This window comes from Centroberyx affinis, unplaced genomic scaffold (genome assembly GCF_046629955.1).
Source record: "Centroberyx affinis isolate AG114_WGS23_722 - 3 ecotype Tasmania unplaced genomic scaffold, CSIRO-AGI_Caff_v1 ptg001323l_1, whole genome shotgun sequence".
Classification (NCBI taxonomy): domain Eukaryota; kingdom Metazoa; phylum Chordata; class Actinopteri; order Beryciformes; family Berycidae; genus Centroberyx; species Centroberyx affinis.
Window position 1 is genome coordinate 81,762 of NW_027279824.1, and position 10,991 is coordinate 92,752.

The following is a 10,991-nucleotide window of genomic DNA, read 5'->3' on the forward strand; positions in this document are numbered from 1 at the left end:
TTGTAAACAGCTTCCAAAAATTTCAACCCTCCTGTTAATGTAGTAAAAAAAAAACTCAATAGTGTCATAATTATAACATTCATAGGAAAAGGTTTGTAACATTAATGGTAGGGGGCAATATTAGCTTAATATTAGATGGTGAACTCTGTAGTTTGAATGCTGGTCCAATATCAGTAGATAGTCTTTTCCATTCAGGTGGAATATATTTTCTCCCTTCTGGCTTGCTGTGTGGTCAGTGGGCCTCTCCTCTGTTGTATCTATGAAGCCGATGTGTTTCTCATCTCTCTCAGACTGCCTTAGTTCCTTTCAGCAAGACCAGTTTACCACACCTGGTTCCTCCTGTGGTTCACTCAGCCTCACCTGTCTTGGCATCTGGATCTTTTCCATCGCATCTCATAGTATCTCATCCTTCTCAGTCTCAGTTTTAACCAGTCTCTGACTTTAATGTTGGTTTAATGAACTTTATACAGGCTGAAAATATGCTGTCACTTGGCTGGCAGGGTGGCACCTCCTGGACCTGAACCTTGATTTTTTTTATGTTAATATAATGGAATAATGGGAAACAGTGACTATGATTGGTTGGAAATTTAGAAAACACTGGAAATGGCAACGACATGATGGGCTTCTCAAGGTGCCACATGGGAGGAAAACTTTGCATTACAAGCAGGTAAAGGTCAATTTCTGCTTTAAAGTGTTTCCCAATGTTGTCGTCCCTTAACCTATGTGGGAGTTTGATCAAATCTGTTTGATCAAACCTGTTAACACCAAAGAACAGTATTTTTAACAGCACTTCTATTTTGTAATAGATGTATCCTAAATGTAGGTGTGCTTGTTAGTATTTGTTGCAAAGATCTGAAGCAAAGATACAAGATCTGCATTGGAAATTCCATAATCAGTTACATATGAATGAAAACAGCACAATCAAACCATTTGTTAGGGGCAAAGACTTATTTTTTTATGATTATTATTTTGCCCTCAAGCTGCTACATTCACACTGCAGGTCTTAGTGCTGAATTCTGAATTTTTGCTCAGATGTGATTTTCAGCAGCAGTGTAAATGGAGCCTCAGTTACTCAGTATGGGGAAAGCAACGATGGAAGGCCTTCCTCAGTCGGGAGAGGAATCGCCGCATCTTTTTAAGAGGTCTGAACTCTGCAAGTTAAGCAAAATGTGAAGTTTAGTAACATGATCACCCTTCACTCAATAGTAGGAAATATAATATGAATCAGAAATAATACACCTGTACAGATCAAATTTGGACTTGTATCTTACTTTTTTTCTTGACCTCAGTGGAGATAGCGGTCGAAGCCTCATCAGCTGGGACAGTGGGAGTGGAAGCCCCGTCGGCCAGGACAGTGGCAGTCGTCATAGTAGTTGTAGTAGTAGTCTCGTCAACCGGGACAGAGGTGATGGAAGCCTTGTCAACCGGGACAGTGGTAGTTGAAGTCTCGTCAACCGGGACAGAGGTAGTAGTTGCCTTGTCAACCGGGACAGCGGTAGTAGAGGTCTCGTCAACCGGGACAGAGGTGATGGGAGCCTTGTCAACCGGGACAGCGGTAGTAGAGGTCTCGTCAACCGGGACAGAGGTGATGGGAGCCTTGTCAGCCGGGACAGCGGTAGTAGAGGTCTCGTCAACCGGGACAGAGGTAGTAGTTACCTTGTCAACCGGGACACTTGTGACTGAAGCTCTGTTATCAGTTGAGTCAGTTGTGGCCGATGTGCTGTCATGACAGAAAGCCTTCATAGCCAGGAAGGAGTCTTTCACACTGCAAGAAGTATGACAATCAATCAATGAATCCATCAATGAATCCATCAATGAATCCATCAATCAATCAATGAATCCATCAATGAATCTATCAATGAATCCATCAATCAATCAATCAATCAATCAATCAATCCTATCAACCTTCCCTCTATCCATCAATCAAGCACCTGTCCAATCATTTGCTTTGTCTGCTAACACACACACAGACACACACACTTACTGAGAGCTGGTGGCGTAGGAGTCCTCCAGGTGGCTCATGGTGAGGAAGGGATGCTGCAGAGCGTCGCCGGGCGTGGCTCTCCGCTCAGCATCAACCTCCATCATCCATTCCATGAGGCCTGCGAACGCCCACACATCCTTACACTCAACTGCCTCGTCTGGGTAGAGCTGGATTTAGAAACAAAGTCAGTGACAGTTCAGTCAAATTCACTTCACAGCTCATGGAAACAGAGCAAATAAACACAATTAATTAGTGCTATTATCTATCTATCTATTGATCTATCTAATTGGTAATCATAGCAAATGTTACAAGACTTGTCAAGTGCCAAATGAAAGGAAGGAAGGAAATCTTTTTTATACAAGAAAACAGGGACCACCTACGTGTAGCAATTCACCCAGCCGATCGAAGATGTTCGTCCTGTTCTCTGTGGACTCAATGCCCATCTCACAATTGAACATCTCTGGTGTCTAAAGAAACACAGAATATATATGAGATACTTCTTCACACATGTTTTAACAATTTTAAAAGGATTGTTGGATCTTCTGGAAAAAACAAACACCCTGTCCAGACAGAGCCAAAGCAAGAGGGTGTCACAATACCTTCAGCCTCCAGACCCCTCCACGGCCACGTCTGAAGAACCAGCGGGTGTAGAGACCAGCATCCAGCAGGTGCTGGTCTGGGAGTCCCTGTGCCTCTACAATGAATCTGATCTGGAAAGACAATACAGCATCACATTAGCCTACATTCTACATCACATCTCCACATGGGTGTGGAGACTTGTCTGTGGTGGAAACCACCTTAGAGTAACTGTAGACTAAATCAAATATAGGTATATTATATTACTTACTGCATCATATTCATTGTTAGACATATACAGGTCATGACCCAGGAACATGTAGGCCACGATGCACCCGAGGGCCCACATGTCAATAGCCTCGGTGGCTCGGAGGCCCAAGAGAACCTCTGGAGCCCTGAGGGTGGAAGACAAGAGCCAAACATAAGAAATGTTACTGAGATTTGAAGACCAAGAATACAACATCTGACATGAACCAAATTCAACATTTTTCCTAGAAGCTACAGAGGAATGACAACTTCAGCTATTCATTTACAGTATAGGAAACTCTCAGTAGAACATACCTGTACCACAGAGACTGGAAGATCTCTCCAGGCCTCACTGTGGAGGCAGGAGTGGCCAGACCAAAGTCAATGAGTTTGACTCTAAAGGGCTGATCCACACAGTTCACCAGCATGATGTTGTCTGGCTTGAGGTCTGCGTGGATCAGCCCTATTGACTTTAAGCCTGAAAAAGCCTGGGCCAGCTGCTTCAGGACCGGTCTGATTTCAACAAGAGACAGGGGCTGGTTTCTCTCCTCCATGAAGGCCTGGAGGCTCTTGTCCAGCATCTCGAACACTAGACAGGGGTGTCCTCGGTGCAGGAAACACTCGTGCCACTGCACCAAGTGACACTTGTCTGCGTCCAAGATGCGGATTGTTTCCAGCATGGCCCGCTGGGGAGAGAAGATGAGAAGTTATCCAGGTTCATTGGCTAGGTATAAACACTTCATGATACACATTTTAATAGACCAAGCAAAATTTGAAACATGTTACCCAAAACTTTCATGAGCCTTATCATCAAAAAGAATAAAATGATCTACCTCTTCGTTGAAGTCCTGCAGGGCTTCGGCCCCCCTCCTGAGGACCTTCACAGCCACTGTTGTGGCCGTGTCCGTCTTCAGGCACTGGGCCACTTTGCCGAAACACCCCTCTCCCCTGAACACCTGAACCAGGTAGTCACACGAAGCGCTAGACAGCACTTCACCCTGGACTACCTGGAATTCCTCAGGTGCCGGGAGGAGAGGGGGGGTCTGGAAGTTCCCAGGAGCCAGAGAGGAAGGTGGAGTCAGGAGTGTCTCCCGTGGGAGAACTGGTGAACCCGGGGGGAATATTTGTAAAAAGCACTCGTTACATTCAGAGTCATGCAGTCAACACAACACATACAAACACACAACTAAACCATTAATTATGGCCTTGAATTTAAATACTTGCTTATCAGTCTGAGACTATATGAAGTAGATACATGTATCAACTGCAGAACATACTCTGAGCATTTTAATGAGGAGCATTCCCAAAGAATAATACAAGAGGCAACGGAAGCTGAACAAGAAAATACAGTCTTGGTACTTCTGTACACCATTAAACAATTGTAAGAATATTTATATATGGACCGTGGTGTGTGTGTGTGTGTGTGCGTCTGTATGTATGTCCATTTGTCCGTATGTGTGTGTGTGTGTGTTTGTCTCTGTGTGTGTATGAACATGTCTGTGTATGTTTACAGTTCCCCATTTGGCAGATGTTAAGTCTCACTCACCTGTCCTGCTCCGGTCTTCCGAGTCCTGCTGGATTCCATGTGGATTCCACATGGTCCGTGTGTTAACAGTGTTTGTAGCGACGTCCATACGTGAAGTTTCCATGTTTGTTGGTCTTCATGTGTTGGTGGAATAACGCGTTTCCAACTCAGTGTCCACTTATCAAGGAGTCTGTTGTTGTGACTTCATAGTGAGATATAGAACCTTAGCAGCTCCATCCTCAAAGGGCCTACAGACTGATTCTTGTCCTCAGTGATGTCATCATCTTGCCCTTTCCTATCTAAAATAATTTCTCTATGGGGAAAATGAATGGGGTTTTCATATAATTGTCCCTGTCACTGATTTTTAAACTTGGACGTTTTCACCAACATACATTTATGTCTCTAATGGCACTGGATCCATTGAATTGTGTAACTGTGTGTGTGTGTGTGTGTGTGTGTGTGTGCCCAGAATTATAGAGCATACAACACACATACATAACATATGGCACTCCCTGTCATTTGGATTGCAGTATTTACTTCAATTGTGGTCAAATAATAATTTCTCTGTGTAGAAATTGTAGTTTTACAAGACCTGATCTAAAGTAAATCCACCCTGGAGAAATATATTTTTGTTAACTAAAGGTACTTAGAGGAAGTTGAAACTATGTAAAAGATGTAAAAAGATCAGTTTCCATCACTCCTACATGTTCAGTCAGACTCCTGTCTGACAGAGACTAGTCTGGACCTAAAGTCCAGGTTGCTCAGCAGTGTGAGAATCAAGTTTTATCCAGGAAGTGGAGTTACCAATGCACAAAAGCACAAGCAGGACACCAAGACCTGGTGACGGTCAGCAGTGAGCGGCTGAACACAGTGTGAGTGTGTTCTGCAGGAAGCCTTCACAGTGCTCAGAATGAAGGAATAAACAAATACAAAAATACACTGATCTCTTTAATAGTCACAATATTGTAGTTGTTTGTTGCAGTAGTTTACTACAGAGTCTTAGAGTCTCTGGTCTCAAGTGAGATTTTGAACAGTTGAAGACTAAAACATTTTATTAAGGAACAATCAGTAATACTTTACTGGCTGGTTGTACAAATTGAACATAATATATCAGCAGGGGTTCAGCAGTGTTGTTGATCAGAGTCACTCCACTGTTACCTCAATGGCTGCTGAGATTTCAGGTTTTCTAAATAAGCAGTCAGGTCCGTTCTCTCTCTTTTGGTGGAAATTCTCCACACACACCCTTAAGTTCAGAACTTCTTTCAGGTTCATGTGCACAACCATGGAAGACCGAACCGCAGTGAAGCCTAGAAAGGCCGACAAAGTCCACAATGACAAGTCCGCTCCAGAACCAGAGTGAACATTGCTGTAGCGTTTCAAAGGTGGAGGAGCTGAGGACTGAAATCTTCCAGAGCGATGCAGAGTCGGCCTGACAACCAGCGCCGTCGCTAGTGGGGTGAAAGGTGACGATTCTAGGGGCCACAGCTGGAGAGGGCCACAGCAACTCCAGCAGGATGTATGAATTAATGAATTCTATAGATCCTGCAAAGGCATTTGATACTTCAGAGAAAAAATAATAAACCCACAAATTATGCAATATGTGCCCCCGATTGGAATTTGTTACAAAACACACCAGCTGGTCACCAGCATCTCTCTCTCTCTCTCGCTCTCTCTCTCTCTCTCTCTCTCTCTCTCTCTCTCTCTCTCTCTCTCTCTCTCTCCTCTGTGTGTGACAGTGTGTGTGTGTGTCTGCATTGGTTACAGAGTTGCGAATGTATTCCCTATTATAGTGTTGGAATTTTTGTTTCCATAACTATTTTGTTTTGTGTATCTTGTAATTATGCAAAAAAAAAAAAGATCCACTGTAGAATGTGAAAAAGTCAAATACTCTGAAGCCTTTTCTGTAGTGTTTGCAGTATTTCTATTGTGTAGAACCCTTTCTTCCTGTATAGTACACAGTAAAACAAGCAAAAGTAAAATATGCATATTATCTACAGTATACATATTTTATACTATCAACCAAAGATCCATATAACACAAAGGCTCACTACAGTATTGACTGCTGCTCTTAGTGTTTTCTTTGCTCAGTGTGACAGTATCTGCTGTTCTGGTCGACTTATTCAGTTTTGGGACGTGACTTTGTTGTGTTGAGAGCTTGATTGCTCTCAAAGCTGTGGCCTTTTCCAACTATCTGCCAGCTGTGGCATTGATAAGGCAGCTTGGGCTACCTTGACACTTGCTGTTATGTCAATATTAATAGCCAGTTGTAGATCAATTACTCTTTAAAACATGCATTTGAGTTTTGAGCCCACATGCAAAAGCAAGATACAAGTGAAAAATCCCTGATTCAGTGTAGGATCTGCTGCAGACCCTGATGTCTCCTGCTGGATTTCTTTTTCAGTTATTCATGAATCTGAATCATGAATCATAAATATAGAGATAGTTCAATTTATAATCCAATATTATGAAGATGAAATTGAGGACTTTAATTGTTGGCTGTGTGGGTTTGTTTGTGAGATTTTGTTAGTTAGCAACCTGCTAATGGCATTAATATGGAATAATGTCTCTTGTCTTGATTTGGTGCTAGAAGTTTTTCAGCATTACGCTGTTAGTGATGTGCAGAGCCAGAAGAGAGTGGCATGTGGAAAAGGAAGGAGAAGACAGAAAATGGCTGTGACCTTTTTATTATTAATATATAATATATTTGAGAGTAAGAATATACGCATACTCCAGTACCTAGTCACTTCAGAATGAAATCATTATAAGATCCATGCATGCTCCAAAATTGTTCCAAAAAAAAAAAATTAACTTAAAAATGACCTTTTTGTAATGGTCCTTCTAATTAGCCTACTAGGACAGTCATTATCAGCCCAAGATTTAGAGATGGACGCTTTTTTTTAGCTCATATCCAAATTGTCAGTGGTAAAGTTCAGACTGATACTTTATGGTAAATGGCATTGTACTCTTTTGATTAAACATGAAACCTACTCAAAAAAGGCTGTAGATTTAAAAATTAGTCAAATACCTATAAGTACTGACTCTTATAGAACAGGAACCCTGGAGCTGGCAGGGACTCAGTGCTCCAGGACACTTCAGCAGGGTGGATGCTTTCCGACACAGGGGATTGAACCCAGGTCCTGTGGTGTAACTTGCCTCTTATGTATTACTTCTGATGGTCTGAGCCCATTACAGGCTTTTGGCTTATACACCACAATACCTCCAGTGTGGTACTGTAGAACAAGCAAGAACATGGATTTACTGATGAATAATGGCTCCAGGCTGCGCTGTAGGTATGAACAACATAGACTGCATCTATTCCTTATGTACTGTATATCCTGGTGTAACCATGTCTTCCTCTGTAACGACTCCCCCTGAAGCATCGCTGTATGGAAGAATGGGTTCTTAGTCACCTTGCCAGGTTAAATAGGGGTTGACAGATGGAGAGAAAATTCGTTTTTCAAGAGTTTTTCAAGGCCAATACCAATATTTTTCTATTGAAGCTGCCGATTACTGATATTTTGTGCCAATATTCAATATCTTTAATTCTGACCATTTTTATGCCCTACGAAAGACAAGGATTCAATGCTTCCTCCAAAATTGTAGTTTAATTGGGGTGGAAAGACCTCTGGAACAGAATTCAGACCATCATGGGACACTAAAACTCTCCACTGAAACCCAGACTAATGAAATTCTTTTAGGTTGGTTAGTAGCTGCAGGGTAACCTACCCCACTTATTCAGTGGGGGAACTCTGGAATACATTACTACCTTTAAATAAAGAATTCATGTGCAAAAACATTGACCAATTCAATGAAAAAAATAAAATGTGTAAAGATGTCATCTGTCATGTCAGGTTTTACAGCCTGTTTATGTAGCTGTGGTCAGGGAGGAACCTCCATCATACTTGAGGTGAAAAACATTGACTGGCCTACATCTGATACTTTATGAAATATTGGCCCAATATATCTGCAAACCAATATGTCTAATCCTACTGTAAACTTCAACATTGTTCTTTCTGGAATGACAGGCTCTCATTTTCCACACTGTGCTGAAACTTGTAAATGAGAATAATCATAACCTACATTATATATATCACTGTACATTTTAGTATTTTAGTTTTATTCTACAGCAGGAATTGAACTCCAAACCCTGGCAGTGTCAGTGCCATGCTCTTTCCCTTTGAGCTACACAGGACCACATGTTTTTACTTAGATAAAATGATATGAAGGGTTTTACTGTTTTTCAGTCACATTTCTTTTTCAAATCAGTGATAATGTGGTGATGTGAGGCTCCATCTGTAGGCCAATATCAGTTTCACATCCTTGGACTTTCTGTTATGCTCAACTTTTGAAAATAATAACAGTCCTCATTAAAGCTGAACATGAAATAAAACACACAGGCAAAGCAAACACCTTCTTTCCAGGCATGATTTATTGAAAACACACCAAATTTATACTCTACAAACCAGTATTTTTTCCGTTATGTTGAACAAGCGTATTACTTGCCTCTGGGTATTAGTAAAATTAACATAATACATTCTGTCACTGTGGCATCGCTTCTGCTCGCTACGAAAGCATTAACAACTTTACTCCTCTAGGAAATCAAAATCCGTCTTTTGAATGTCTCTCTCTATCTTTTTAAAAGTTTATAATACAATGTAATACAAGGCAAAAACCCACCAACAGTCTAAACTACACAGGGGGGAGGGGGGTTGGGGGGTGGGGGGTGGGGGCAGAGTGAGCGAATGTGTGAGTCGAGTGAAATGAGAGGGGGAAAAAAAGAGAGGGAGGGAGGTCGACGAAGGAGGAGAGAGGGATACAGACGGGGGGGTGGGGAGATGACGAGGTTGAAGTGGGGGGGGGATAAAGTTATATAAAACACACTGTTATCTTCATCTACCATGGAAAAGGTTAAGGCACATGATAGGTACAAACACATCTGCTACTGAGTAGTACAGTTACTTTATTCTGACGGTCTTGAATCGGTGATATCTACACAGGTAGGTCTTGCTCGTTTGATTTGACGTCTCTCTGTGTCTCGCGTTTATCCTACAGCGCAGCCGGCGCTTTATTTTGTAAATGTACAACGCGCTGTACATCCACAAAACCAGCGAGAAAAGCCCCTGGACACAGCCTCCTCTCACATGTAATGCATGTCAATGCGACTCCAGTTTCCTTTGGTTGTGGCACTGCAAAGCGCAGTCAGGAACAGACAGTCAAATGCACATGGTTCTTTGTTGCAAGGGTTCAGTATTGTCCAATGAAAGCACACACTTCTGAGGACACACGAAAGGGATGCTGGGATTATTATTATCATCTGTTTAACCTCTGAAATTAAAATTTACACATTGAAATTTTTTATTTTTTTTTGTCGTTTATTCATTTTTACCACAACATACGTCTTTGTAAACACCGTGTAAAATATGCAAGCTTTATAAAGTCACGTCACAAAGAAAAATCAGACTTCAACGCAGGCACATGCCGTTCGCCTAGATGACGTATGAGTGATATACCGACTTGGAAAATCCGCCTCTCTTTCTCTCTCTCTCTCTTTCCGTCTCCCTGTCCCGGGTCGAGTCGGGAGAGACCGGAAAGGAGACGATTCGCATCACTGCTGAACTTTGAACCATGTGTGCAGTTTCAACTCCCTCTCTTCAAGCAACCTTCTCAGACTAAAAGTGGCAAAATGAAGTCTCTCTGCAACTCTACATCTCTACTGCCCAACCTAAAACTTAGTAAAAATATATATATATATGTGACCAAACTTGATCTGGTTTTGCTTTGTACAAGGTGATGCAACTCTGTTTTGTTTTTTTTGCCTTGAACCACACCCACTCGTCCGCCTCTACTCTCTTCCTGCACATGAATGAATTAGTTAATATCCAAATGACACCACAAAAAACTGGCACTTGGAAAGAATATAATATAAACATCTGTACAGTTTTTCTTCATGCTCACTCTTGAATATTTCTCTTTAAGATGTGTTAGGGAAATCAAAGGGTGTGTTCAGGGTTGTCGGTAACGTGGTCTGACTGCAGTGGGAGGGAAAAATGAAGGGAGGGTTAACGCTAGTAATGCTGCCATCTCTCGTCTATCCTGTGACCTCTGTCTCATCTCCTGTCCATTTTTCTCTCGGAGACGTTTCGAAGATGCGGGGGGGCAGGGGGGATGGGGGGGGGGGGGGTCAGACACAGGTGTTCGCCTTAAGAAAGAAAACTGAAGATATTTTTCTGTAACTCTTTTTTTTTTTGACAGTACAAAATATAAATAGGTGATCGTCGGCGTGACTCGACAAGATTCGATACACACTTAAGTTACGTGGTTATTTCTTGTTTACAAACGTGGTGATCCTTTATCAAATGGGATGTGCTTTCCAAACAATGTGATATGAATATACAACTAAGAAGTTGATAATTTTTTGTTTTTTTTCCTTCAATTTTTCCGTTTTTTTTTCTTTATGACCCTAATATACATTTATATAAAACCAACAAAAATATAAAATGTTTTTAAATCTATCCTTTCAACAAGAGAATAATCCTCTGCCTCTCTCTCTTTTCAATAACACAAATCATTTATAAACAAAATGCCTTATATCCTCTTTAATACACATCATTGACAAAGAGCAACCAGCCGGGAAACTCAAGATATCCGCTTCGCTACACA